The following is a 15155-nucleotide window of genomic DNA, read 5'->3' on the forward strand; positions in this document are numbered from 1 at the left end:
GCCAAATGGGATTACTTCCCCATGGCGTTTTTCTTTTTATGGAAGAATACACGGGCAAGATACAATTCTCCATGAGCTGTGTGACCATGGAGCAAAGTCATCCGCAGCCTCAGTGTCTGCGTCTCTTAAATGTGCTTAAAGGATAAGATTTTGAAAAAATGCTCTCCCTCCCTAGTGTGAGCCTATTGCTGCTTTCATGTGAAAAGCCCTTCTCACAGGTTTGGATTTTTCTATTTGTTGCTCTCAGCCAAAGAAGCTCAATCCTCTTCACAGAGCGGATTCTTTTATTCTTTTTATTTTATCATCATGGTGCATGGAGTACCACCAGAGTTCACAGTGTCATATACAGTGACAGAAGAAGTAGTCAGACCTTTTACTTATGAGCAAATAATATCAAGATAAAGAAAGACATGAAATGAAGTACAAGCATAAAGTAGCTGGAAAAAAAGTTACTCAGATCAAGTACCTCAGCATTTTATCCAAGAATAGTAATTGATTAAATGGACATTGGCAAAAGGGGAGATGTTCAAACAAACTTAAGCCCAAGTTATTTTGTCTGATTTAACAAAGTTAATATAAATATAACTAAATTAACAAATTCTTATTTTTATCCCAGACTGGACAATCATCCATTTCTGGTCAAGTATGTTCTCACCTGCCTTACCCACCAAGTCCATAATTCAGCTGCATCTGCTACATCACTTTGTTGTACTATTTGTGTGGCTCCATAATAATCATGTGGGAGAATACAGGGAGAACATGGAAACTAACAAACAAACTAACAAACAAACAAACAGAGGCACTTACCTCAAACATTTGAAATCCAGAACAGCCCTTCATTTTTTGAAGACGTTCATTCTTTTTTTATGAATGAAAACAGTTTGTGAATGGTTGACTAAGCAGGAGTGAAGCCAAAACTCTGACAGGATAAGATGTGTGCATTATTTAAAGGACAACCAAGACCATTCATGCCACATATTGTCACCTACACAGTTTTTTTTGTCTATGACTAGACTAGACTGCATTTCTTCACAGAGGAAAACGTTAAGCCAAGTGAAAACCTGTGCTTCACTTTTTGTCAACGTCATCTTTAAATATACCCTCCGACTGGTGTCCACACTGGTACCGTGAATCACAGGAGGGGAAAATAAAGGACATGCATTCATGCAAAAAAGGAGCCTGAGGCCTGAAACTTATTTCTCCTTCCTAAAGTTGCCATCAAAGAAGCGGTGAGAGCGCTGCAGGGCCAGATAGAGTATGAAGGGGAAAATAATCTCATCAGTGCCTTCCTGGCCTAAATTGAACATGATTAGCTGTTGACAGTTTATTCGTGTATTTATAGTTGCTGTATTATTACATTGCATTCTTTGACCTGCTTGGTCTTTTATAATTACATTTAACACGTATTTTCTTGTTGCCTTGAATTAACTTCTATACGCTTTACATCAGACCATATAGCATGAAGTCTGCTTTTGATTGAGCATGTAGAGGACGATTCCCAAGGTTCAAACGTGTCAAAGGAAGCATATGGGAGGCTTAGGAATATTCCCTGAACATACAGTGATCTATAGATCCATTGCAGTGTTAAACATCATGGGTAACAGCGCCACAAGTGACGTGTTTCCTCAGCGAGGAATCGCTACAAAAAGGGACTGTCTGTCCGGGTTAACCCTAAGCTGCTAATGCAAAAACAAAAAATCCACATGACTGAGCTGCTAGCTGATAGGCTTATAGGCACTTTTGTAGATTACATCCCCTTCCTGTTCCCAATGCAAAAAGGAAATGAACGTCCCAGAGTTTAGTTGTCTGACAGTTGAGGTCAGTGGCTTTATTGATCTGTTGTGGTCGGGCCAGTAACACTATTTGGCCCTGTGTAATGCCTCACAGCTGCCCGCTCCCCCTAAACTGACGTGTGCTCCGCGTGGTATCTCACACTTGGAGAAGGACAAGCCAGAAGATAAACTGCATCACCTGTTTGATGTTTTGCAGCGTAAAAGGGGCATCCACGAGGGCTCCACTAAACTGCAGCTCTACTATTCATTTAAAACATTTGAAAAGTACGACAAAATGGGGAGTCCTGTGTCCAGACCTTTTGCTGTGGCGTGTATTACCCAGCACTCTGGAGCCAGCTCACAGTGGGCGTGCTGTTCTCAGGTGTGGTCTCTCCTGGAAGTGCACTGACGTGACGCAGTTCGACTGCTGCCCCAAACCTGGCTGGGTTCCTAAAACCAGTTGGGCATAGAAGGGAGAGTCCTTGAGATATCATTCCAACCACATTACCAGTGTGTGTGTGTGTGTGTGTGTGTGTGTGTGTGTGTGTGTGTGTGTGTGTGTGTGTGTGAGTGTGTGTGTGTGTGTGTGTGTGTGTGTGTGTGTGTGTGTGTGTGTGTGTGTGTGTGTGTGTGTGTGTGTGTGTGTGTGTGTGTGTTTGTGTGTGTGTGAGAAAGAGAGATGGAGTGGGCACGCATCATGAGGGCAAGTGCATGACGTATGTGTTTGTGTGAGTGTGCATGTGCTGCGGTGGCTCCATGCTGGATGTTGGAAGAAGTCAGAACTGTTTAGCGCCTATGGTGTTATGGCAACTTGCAGAGGTCGTCCCTCAGTTTGGTATTCAGCAACACTGTGGGGCATCATCACAGTGACATCATAGACTACCACCCCGTGCTATCTCTACCAAGTACCTTGTGAGAATAATGATGAAAGAATCTTTTACTTCTCGCTGGCACCTTTTTCTGTATTTGCTTTCCTCAATAATCAGTCGTGGTTTAGGAAAAGAATGCACGTAGGACAAAAGCTGAAGAAAAAATTATAATAATTTCATATCCAGAAGTGCAAATACAACCTTCAGTGTAATATGATTGTGGACCCGTCAAGAAATTTTTTATAGAACTTGCCAGACCTTTGTAGCTTGCCACTCAACTCAGGTCGAGTTGCAGTTTGGATTAAATTGGCCCCAGGTTTTGACATGTTAGAAAAATGTGTTTTTAAAAAATTGATATTTCTAGTTAATTGATTTTAAAATAAAAAAACAATATCAAAAACTATCCACGTGAGTTAAAAATGTTTTAGGAGTGTAATGCCTATTTGGTCAAATGCTTGAATAAGTTTGACATTTTGGTAAATATGCTTTTTTGCCAAGAGTTAAATGAAAAAAAAATGATACCACTGATGTTTGGAAACTAAAATGTGAAGGTATCGCAAGCAGCCAGTTAGCTTAGCTCAGCAGACAAACTAGAAAGAGGGGGCAGCGGCTATCCAGGCTCTGTACCTCTGAAGCTAGCAAACTATACAAAAGTCTTCATGCTTTGGCTTTCGTACTAATATAATATATTTTTTGGCATTTTTGATGGTAAAATTGTGGAGAGAGCAGATACATGGGGAGAAAGGGGTGTATGATATGCGCTAATTTAACAAAAGATTTATAATGTTTTTAAGTTGATTTTTTTTACCTCTTTTTTGACTGAACCACTATAGCTGTTTTCCTATTTCCAGGCTTTGTGCAATAAGCTAAGCTAACAGTAAAGACAGTAGCTTAATATTTGGCTGACGGATATGAGAGTGGTGTCAATCTTCCAATCTAATTCTCTGGAAGAAAACAAATAAATACATTTCACAAAAATGCCAAACTTATATTTTAATATATTCTACTTATTTAACTGGTGTTCTTTTAGAGGAGCACACAATGAGCAATTCAAACGCATCACGGTTAAATTTGTACTCTAACAGATTTCTCCCGTCTTTCACCTCATAATCATGTTAAATCTCCTCTCTGCCTCATGACTTGTAAAGTGTCTTTAAATAGCTTGTCATCATCTTCTACAGCCTGTGGTATTTTTCACATAGGCCTACTTATAATCACATCCAGGAACACGCACACACACACACACGCACACACGCACACGCACACGCACACGCACACGCACACGCACACACACACACACACACACACACACACACACACACACACACACACACACACACACACACACACACACACACACACACACACACACACACACACACACACATAGAAATAGAGATGAAGAACCAACTTTTGCCGAACCAATAATGTGTCATCTAGACCCTCAGGTAGAGCCTGAGAAATCCTCTTTGAAGCTTCGGTGCAGCTCCAATAATGAGGGGGCTGAGTGTCGGGCCCTTACGTTAGGGCATCCAGGGCCCTTATTGATCAATCGTTAATTAGTCCGTAGGTGAACATTGGCGTATAATTAGGCTGATACTGGGCTTAACGAATGCAGACAGCCAATAATTCCTTTGGGGAATTGTTCACTGCAGGAAGGATGCAGGATTTGATCAATCAGACATCATTTGGTGCTTATTATAGATCGTATGTACACGAAAGAGAGCTGAACATGGTATATATAACTTCATGTATAACAAGTGTTTTAAATGCATTTTAATGGGCACTCATCAGTCTGTGCGAAAGTGCGGCTTTTAGAAAGAAAGCGAGCCACCTTGATGACGTACCCTTCACATGCTTTATCGAAGACAAGAGGGCTTTTAGCGGCTAAGTGCTCCTCAACTTGACAACCAACTGATTTGATGGCAGTGGACCATGGAGAAAAGTAAGGAAAAATTATTATAAAGCAAGAAATTGTTCCAAAGTAACTAAATATGCACTCTCACAAGTGATAAATTGGCCTTTTCAGAGAAAGTGCGTGGAAGTGCTGTTGTCTCCCTCGTTGGTAGCAAATCTGGCACCACTGCCGTTTGGAGAGGTTTTTGTCATTTGGACATTTTATCTGGCTATTGAACCTCAACAATTCTTCATCAATTGTGAATAGAACTGGAAAGTGGATGAAGTTATTGGCTCTACACAGGGCCATAAGGGGTAGAAAGTGGGAAAGCTTTCTAGGGCCCCCCCACCAGGGGGGGCCCAGAGAGATTTATTTTTTATTAATTTTTTTGCAGATTACTTAATTTAGCCAACCTTTATTATGAACGCTATATTCGCAAGAGAACTTTCTATAAAAGAAAAAATTCATTGTTACTTGGGTAAAATATATTACATTTTATATTGAAAAACTAAAAGTATCATGGGTCGTTTTTCCCCCTCAAAACCGTTGCATGCATTGATGATGAGCAAGCTAACCTAGCAAGCTCAGTGATGCCAGGACCTGGACATAAATCAGGGTACCAGAAAAGAAAGAAAAAAAAGGAACTTTCAAGGGCTTTAGACCCCCGGAAAATTCCTTAATATCAGTATTTCTGCTAGCAGAACTGTATTTTCAATTCAGAGATACTGTGATATTTCATCAAGTTTTGAGGTGTCTTTGAAATTATTCTGTATATGTTATCTATTATTTTCTAAGAAAATCAGAAAATTACATATTTAGCCTTTAAACGAAGGTAGCAGATGGTTGTTATACTGATGAGGAAAGCTTCTGGTAGCAGTGCTATCATGGTAAACCCCCCTTACAGCATTGGTGTGTCTAAAAGCTTACATTACAGTAAATGTTACAGTGAATGTGCCAAAAAGCAGGTGCAGAGATCTTGCAAGAGCACAAAACTTCCTCTCGCGCGCTGCGCGCCCTCACATCGTCGGTGTCTCTGCCCACTATTATTTCCAGTAGCCCACCCTAATCTAACTGGCTAGAACCGACCCTGTGTACAGGTATGTGTTTATGTAGGAATAAGCGCATCATGCACATTGATACAAGTTCAGTATGAGTAAAGGGGGCCCAATGACTGGACCTTTTCAGGGGCCCAGTCATTTGTCTGGGCAGGCCTGGCTCTACATCAGAGGTCAAGTTTAGAGATGAACTTATTTTTGTCTTTTTTTTCTTACTCACCATCATTTTTACAAGCTGTTTAATTTACTCTGTAAAGTTGTGGCTATTTTTCAATTTTCTATCTCATTGGCCAATATCTTACCTTACTGCGGCCGTAAATAACGTCATACTTTTCATACCCTGCTTCTGTATGATATGTTCAGTGCCGAGCATTTCACTGGGGAATACTCCGCCATTAAACAGAGGCGTCTCCTCCTGTATCAGTCAATGCTGTTGAATGGATCAGAGGTGCTCATTAGCAAAAGGGCAGAAGTCACCTTGCTCCTCTCATCCTCAGGGCCACTGTCACTTATCGCTAACAGAGTGTCAGTGTGTTGCTGGCATGCTAAACATTCCCGTATGACTAGATGCATGTCATCCACGGAGCAGGGAAATCAACTGATGGTAAGATATAGTCCCGTCCCCTGCTCTTATGAGAGCGCCCCTCATTGACAGTTTGCATTGTTTGATTAAATGTAGGTCACACATCATGCAACCCCCGTTCGCCTGACATGATGCAACAGTCCCATGATTGCAAGCTACACTCGCTGGGCTGTCTTCCGATGTAGCATGGCAGACACCGAACAGCATCAGGATCCCAGGGGGACGTTCCCGAGCTATAAATAATATTGATCACATACATCTATGCAAGGACCCCTCCAGCATTGGTATGCTTGCTTTGATATGCAAATTCAATCCCTGCTCCTCCCCCTCTCTATTTGCCCTATACTTTGTGTAAGTAAAACCATTTTGATCAATTTCACGAGGGGTCTCAGGTTGAGAATACTCAAACACAATAAAATAACATTTGATCTTAGAAGTAAAGCAATAATTTCTGTTAAACTGTGTTGAATTGATCAGAGACAGTTAAACATGAAGTTTAAGATATGTCCAGATTAAAATGAATTGGGATGAGGATAATGATGAGGACATTAATATGGCAGAACAGCCAACTCTCTGATTTGCATTTAAAAGCCATTTGTATTCGTAGGTGGTCACAAAACACCACATGACAAATGGAATTCATACATTATGATCACAAATGCAATGGTGAGTCATTCATATGTCGATTGGACATTAGTGGAATGTGTCCCCTATTACATTTGCAAAGCATCGTGTAGCGAATATACAGACATCATGATGGAAGGTGCACATGGAAGATGTGGACAAAGTGCCTCAGAACGTACAGCCTCAAAAAGCGGCCCCTTTCTTCACTCAGTCTCCAGAAATATGTAGTTTGTGACCTTCAGCACACCAAGCTTGAAATGAATGAAGGGTTGCCTTTCAGAAACCACTTACATGCCTGTGCACAAAGAAGCAAAACAAACAAACAAACCTGGTGTAAGTATCATAAAAACTGCACCCCTGAGAAATGAAATGATCTGAAAATTAATGAATCTTTATGGGAAATGTTGGATCTCTGCCTGCAAGTCAGGTTCTCACCTCATTCATCCTTCAAAGGGGGGATTTTTTGCTATTCAGTAAACACAGTTTCGGACTGTGACAGCATCGAAAGAGGGCTCGAATATGCTTTTCAAAGCAAATTGTGACGCTGCTTCCCTTGATACTTGGTACTTGATATGATTTGGTATTTATTTTAATTTTGTCCACCCTCCTCTGGGCTCTGAGGTTCAATGTGAGGTGGTAGTTTTTAAATGTGGGGTTCCCGCTACTCTGTTGTCATTTTGGACTCAAAAGGAAGAGGAGAAAGGGGTTCGAGTGAGTTGGGATCATAACGGCAAAGGTCAAAAATGATCTGATGGGGGGGAAAAGAAACAGGAAAACAGGTCTTTCATTCCATTTATATAGAGTCCTTATAAACATCCTAAACTCTGTTGTGAACAAACAGTCACCCGGCACTGTGCTAATTCTCTGGTTTATTTTAAACCAATACTTTCCTCCAAAGCACAGATTTATGAATCATTTACACTTGGGATTCATTTGACTGCACGTGTACATGGTGTCAATATGTGAATGATAATAATGTGAATAACGCTGAGTGACAGCCGCAGGGCCTCAACTCCATGTGTACCCCCTTTATATACAGTCTATGGTGTACCCCGGATTATAAACAGAATGATTCAGTGTCAAAGATGATTTGGAACAGATACCGGACGGCGGATCTATTTTGTGATTCTTTACATGCCTTTGCAGGCAGTGCACCAAAGCAGCATTGTGTGAACCGCTGCAGGGTATCTACAACCTACTCGTAGTTAGTTAGGCTACTGTCTCCTTCTGCCCTGCTTGAAAGTCATTGCCAACCCAAGTTCATCGAAACTATGTCCAGCCCCCGGCTCACTGTTATATCACTCAAATCAATCAGGCAGATGGCTGCATGTGCTCAGCTCTGCATGCTTCCTATTGATGTGAAGTATGCGTCGCTGTGTGCGTGTTAGAAATATACCCATGCATACATATACGTGTGCTGGGATACACAAAGTAAAATACAATAAATAATGCAGTGGAGAGTGATGGCTTCCAGTTCAGTGCAGAGCAAGAGATTTGTGTTGTGCCGATATCCAAATCCCTCATCTAATTAATGATGACATAACTGTTGCTAATGTAATGCCCATGTTGAGAGGGGTCAAGGAACTAGGGGAAGCCCACCTGAGTTGACAATCGCCTGTGTGGGAGTTGTATGCACAGTCCACTGAACTGGACAAATCAGGAAGGATTAAGACGAGGAAGAGAAAAAAAACTATCTAATTACCAAACACTGCATGGAAAGAGCGCTCAAAGAGCAGTTCACTTAATCGGAAAGTTATTGTGCATACTTGTTGAGTGTAATATGGAATATGTGTTTTGCACACACTGATGAATTTGTAAAAAGTGCAAACAACAATTAGTTATGTAAATGCAGGTACTCCAACCTGAGATGAAATTAATTTCTTCTATTCACAGTAGCCTGCAGCGGAGCGAGCTCCAAAGCAATCACTGTCTCCTTCCATCACATAGCACTTAAAGAGTTTTTAAATGGTGTGGTAATTTGATTACAAGACATCATTAAAGCAAATCTCAATTTCTGTCTCGACAGGGCAAGGGCGACAGAGACAAACCTCAATTTTATGTTGTGTGACTTGTGTCTGTATTATTTGGAAAATAATAGATACTGGGTAAAGTGAGTATTCTCCCTTGAAGACAGTGTATAGTAATTAATCAAAGTGTTGTTGGTTGCAGCATTGAAGCAGAATGTGGTTAGCAGCTCAGTGCTGGTCAGTGCTAGCAAGCAAGTTAAGACTTAATCTACAGACAGAGATTATTTCAGGATTCAAAAATGACAACTTTGATGCCAAGAGGAACCAAAGGTAGTATGTGTCTTTAGTGAAAATAGACAATGGAAGAAATTTAAGGTAGCTGGAAAACTTTTAGATAACTGAGATTAAAACTATCATAAAAGAAGGTAGAACCATGTGTCTACATGTCAACTTTTCATGTCCCGCTCTCAGCTTTGTGTCAAAGTATTTCTCAGCCAACCTGACGGGTTTATGGATTTTTATTATAGAAATAAATAATCTTAAAGAAAAAGTTTGATCTAGTTTAATCTACTCAAACGATAGGAATAGGGGAAATATCTCCTTCACGAACTACCAATATGGAGTCAGACAGATACACATGCTAAGCATAGATGACATTATCAGTGGATTTTAACTTGTCACAGATATATCCTTTTAGGTGAATATGTCGACCAAGAATTCACAGTTTGGAGATGTCAGATGTTAGTGTTTATTGAGAAAATGGGTCACCATTACATGTCCACCAGGGTGGCCTTACAATTTTATTTCTGAACTGTAAAATGTTCTGTTCAGCACATATCTTGGTCCTTTTAATCAAATTTGAAGGAATAGTTTGAAAAATATGCTTATTCGATTTCTTTCTTTCTTTCCGACAGTTAGGTGATACAATTAACACCACACTACTTGCAGTGTTATGGCCTTGAAATCTAGCTTGGAAATCCAGACCCACATCTAGAACGATATAGGGTCTGGCCACGGTTATTTTACCTTCCCAACTGAAAGGGTGACACCTACGTGTGCATTTCAAATACCACTGCTCGCAATTGGAAAGCACTAGGACTAAACAGGGCAATGAACAAGGTGACATTCAGCCCCTTTCGTTTAGCAAACAGCGGGGTTAAAATCCAAATATTAAGTGTCGAGGCCAAAGCCGTTTCAAACTCAAACAACGTATTCACAGTCATCTTTGCGGTTAAACATCACAGCTTCGACGGCGCATGCACAGCACTGTAGTCTTCTGGGTATGTCCGCCCCAGATCCCCATACATAGGGCTCTGGACTGCCCATATCAGATTGAACTATATGATTGGCAGGTTGGAATTTTCCGACATCGCTAATGAGCTCCAATGGATTGTGTACAGACCAACAGGCTGAGCAAATTTAGGATTTCCAGGCTACTTGAAAACCTCAGTATGAATTTTATGACAAATGTGCTCGCTAGCTTTGCTCATATGTTAAAGTTTCAAAATAAGCAGCTCAGGGACGGTTGCACCAGTTCCTCCATGTTGCTAAATGTTTGGGAGACCCACATGTCTCACATGTGTTGTCAATATCTCTCGTACTGTATATTCTCTCTCTTACAGGAGGGTTAAGCCTGAGGTTGAAAGGGTTTTCTGAGTGCTCCAGATTAATGTGTGAATCTCCATAGAGTGATTTAAGGCATTAGTTTATTCTGACCAGTTTGCTTGATTGATGCCAAGCCCAGGAAGCATTTAAATTACAGCCACTCACTCGAATTAATCACAGTGAACACAATTCAGTCCGGCAGTGATTGTCTGACACAGTTTCATGTTTTCAGTGCAGTGATTTTATTCATAAAAAAATGTATTATTCCCTGAACAGTAACCAAAGCCAAACCCCCCGCAGTTTGTTAATTTAATTTAGCTCTTTACGTCTATCCGTATATCTTTTCCTTTCCTGTGCTATTTTGAGAGGGATGCCTGATGTAATTGTCTGTTTTAATGCCTGGTGCCCTTGCGTGATCAGATGATGAATGCCTAGGAATACTTTGCCACTTAACTGGAGAAAACCCTCAGTAATCTTCTGATCTTAAACAAGAAAAAGGAGAGAAAAGAAACAAAGAAAAAAGGGATGATTCATGTGGTTTACCCAGGGGCTAAACATGCACAGATAAGGGGGTGAGTTCTGTTTTTATTGGACGGAGTCAAGTCTGTGTGGTCAAGGGTAGTCCCCTTTCTGTACAACGGACGTCAAGATATTTCTTAATCTCATCACAATAACTCACACAATCCTTGTTTTCCTCATTAGACTATTGTAAATGCATTCTCTGAAAAACAACAACGCGTGTCATACCGCACAAACACAGCTGATTTCACTGCATCTTCACTGGCTTGCATCCTGTCTAATGTGGTGGAGGACATCCATTATGCGTGCTATGGGGCAAATGCCCAGTGCAACCATTTGAGAGGTTTTGTGCACATGGCTTTAAGAAGGTGCAAGAAGTGTTTGTATTTGTTTGTATTATATAGCCATTTCTAGGCCGGGAAGTCAAGTCCGACATAATTGACGTCACATTTGTTATTATGTGTATTGACTGAACTGGTCAATGCCCTGTAGTAATAGATGAACATTTCTGTAATGAAGCAGTCTTGGCTTTTGAACTGTAACTTGTTGTGACTGCATGTTTTTGACCAATAAAAAAAGGAAGTCTCAGCCAACATGATTTGTTGAAGAAATGAAGAAAAGACCACGTTGCCTCCACTTCACTGTTTCCTCTCATTAGCACACCCCTTTACAATGAAAACATCTACCAAATCTGACTGTATTTCTTCCTCTAAACAAAGCATAGGACTTGGGGAGAGTTTTGTCATACACATTAAAATTTTACACAAGGGAAATAAAGTTGTATGATAGCAGGCGCAACCATTTTGGCTTCAACTATGCCTGGTCTGATGAACTTGTTTTGGATCCTACCCCAGATCAAAATGTCCTCAAAGAAAAACATCTGAGTAAACCCCTGATTGCTATATGACAGAACAAAGTGACAGACATCCACAGAGACAGGAGGAAACCCGTTCAGCCCTTTATGCCACTGATTGTTACATGGAATGATTGTAGCCCCTTTGCAAGAACAAAATGAGAGATTTTTAAGGTCATTGAGGCTCAAAAACACGCCATAGTCGAAACTTCAGAAAATCATTTGAAATGATTCTTTTCTCTGGCTGTCTTCAGTCAAGTCAGCCGGCCTGATAACTGTCAGGGTTGATACATATCATTTTTGTCAATCACTCTGCACCAAGGGCCTGGAGTTCCTTTGTTCTACCGCTGCTGATCACACTTTACAGGGACATAAAGAATTGACAAGCCCAGACTTTTTTCACAGAAACACTGGGTTGAAAAATGACTTAAAGACGATGAGACGACACAGAGAAGACAGTATCACATCTAACATACAGAGTTATATGTTCAGATTAATCAGAAGCCAATCGTGGTCAAAAGGTGTTATCACAGAGAAAAGGAAAGTGGGTAACAATTTTGGTAGAATGGCTTTGCCCCAGATTTTTCTTGAGATAGCAATTTTTGTCACTTTATGAAGCCATCAAATCTACACAGACTAACATGGACATCTGCTGCCATGGATTTAAGCAAAACCTTATCCGCGCAAGACACGAATCACTGAAATAAAATGTCACTTGATACCATGAAATCATGCACAGAGGCAGAACCTTAATCATTACCTGAAAAACCCCTAGAAATGTATATCAATTTACATAAAAAACAGATGGATAAAATACTGAAAATGGACTTAGTCGCTAGGGAATATACCCAAGATATCCAATACATATTATAATAGCATTCTATGAACTTCCAAAGCAGGAATAACTTTTATGACAACGAGAAACTTTCAATTTAGACTGAATAGTGAGATTGAAATACTGCGTCAGTGCTGAACAGTATAGCAGGTCATTCATTTCCTAGTAGAATTGCAGTGATAAAAAGTTTAATTTAACATCCAAGGCCACATTCTATTGCTTTTGCCCTGTGAAGTCGTTTTAATCCAGATGTGGTCCAGTGACGTGGCCTGTCAATGAAAACATTTATACCCCATACCACCATCTTGGTGCTGTAAAAACCTCAAACACCAAACGTGTATTATATAGTTCTGAACAATTGCAACTCACGTTTAAGTACCCTTTGGTAAAATAAAATGACAGCTGTGGTAGGAAAGAATTGCAGCATTTATAAAAAAAAAATTATTTGAGACCTTTTTCTCTCTTTTTTAAAAAGGTTAACACCTTTATTGGAACAAATAGGCTCGGGCTAGAGTCATTGGAAAGTAATAAAGGATGGGCTAGCTTGTCTTCTTTCTTTTTTTACAAGGATTTGTTGGAAATAAGGAAGATATAGAAAAACACCAGATTGTCCTTTAATTAAATGTTTTCAGTGTATAATGCAGACTGGTGGTCACACCTTGTATCTACCATGCAATTTACAGATACGTTTTTAAATGGAGGATATTAGGATCTTTGGTCTCATTGTTTGACCCCAGCCATGATTGTGAACATATAGATTTTATTTTATTTATTTTATTAGGATCCCCATTAGCTGATGCAGAAACATCAGCTACTCTTCCTGTGGTCCACACAAAACATATACAAAAAAGAAAAACATATAAAAAAATATATATAAAAAAAAAAAAAAATAAATAAAAAAAAATAAATAACAAAAAATGTATACAAAGAAAAACAATCACAAAACATACAGGAACGAAACCATTAATACACAAAAAAACCAAAAAGCATTTAAAAATATAAAAATAGCAGGTCTCTCTCTAATGCGGACAGCAATTAGGTGTTGTTTCACATGTTTTTTGAACCCAGTTTTATTCAGATTTTTAGAGATATGCCCCGGGAGGGAGTTCCATTCAACCATAGCTCTATACAACACTGTACGTTGTTTTGAATTTGTTTTGGCTTGTGGAATAGTGTAGTTTCCACTGGTGGCATGTCTAGTGGGGTATGTGTGTGCATTAGAACTGAGTGTGAGTTGCCTATACAAACAATCAGGGGTTTTGAGTACATTGATATTTTTCACAAATGAGAGAAGGGAAGCTTTTACCCTCTCATCTACTTTTTTATAGAAGAGATTAAATATTGTCCTTACAGATGTGTGATGAGATTTGCATCCACTATGTGAACAAGCATTAGCGAAGCTTCTGGTTCAACCCCTTCAGAGCTACATATGTTAAATTTGTATAGACAGAATGTCCCTTGGGGGTTCGGCTGCATTATGGACAGCTTTTCTTCACACGTTCTCTGTATGCAGACTGCATACATACTGTTAAGTTGCATGCAAACCATAGGAGGAAGCCTAGGAAAGCCAGATGTTTCACGTTTAATGTTTTAAAAGGTGATAATTTCACAAGCTTCAGAAGATTGTTGGATTTCAACTTTTTTCGAACATCTTGCAGGGAAATACTGAAACACGCAGCAGGACAACTCCAAAATAGATACTTTTTTTTATAAGCACCGAAGAATACCAAAACCTCAAGTCAACTGGAGCAGGTACAGCAGCTTTCTTTCTACATAATTGATGAGTCTGTTAAGCCTTAACCCGCTGTGATCATTATCATGCATTTAATGGCTTATTTTTCTAGTGGTCTGGATGAATGAAAGCTTTGTGGTCAACTGTAAAAGAGGAAATCCATTTATGTAAGAAGGTTCCGCGTCTTCTTGTCTTATGACGAAAGGCCAAGCTCTCACTTCTATTAGAGAGGTGTTCTTAGCAAGTTATATCACTGCACCATAAAGTAAAAGGACGCCTGTGTTACAGTGCTAAGGTCACGCCGTGGTCTGAGTGTGTCCCGGAGATCAGCACCATAATACCTGTCCAATTTCAACAGCCAGAGTGACCTTGTTTAATAAAATTAGTTTGTCAAAATGGAGTATTAGGGGTAAAAAAAAAACACTCCCTAATACCAGCAATCCACTTGGGGAAAGCTGTCCAATTAATGAAGGAAGGGGACTGTTTAGCGAGAAGCACTTGTCCCTCTACGTAACGGATCACAATTAGAAAAGCAAATGATCAATTAAAAGAACCTGTTGCCATGGAGAGTGTCTGCCTGACAGTGATTCTGTGAAAGCCATTCTCAGAAGCAGTCTGCAGTGTCTGCTGTAGAGATTCAACTTTTGATTTGTTTGTTTTTTCATGTTCTATCAGCAAAGAGAGGTCAGCACCAGAGGTCAAATTAAGTTTCCCCTCAGGAATCAGTAAAATTGTATCTAATGTAATCTAATTGTCCGAGAGACTCGCTCTAATGGAGGAAACAAAGGGATAATGTTTTATGCCGAAGTCTTTTCCGGCATGGCGTCACAAGAGAGGATATCTC

Source organism: Ammodytes marinus (genome assembly GCF_949987685.1).
Source record: "Ammodytes marinus genome assembly, chromosome: 21".
NCBI lineage: Eukaryota > Metazoa > Chordata > Actinopteri > Uranoscopiformes > Ammodytidae > Ammodytes > Ammodytes marinus.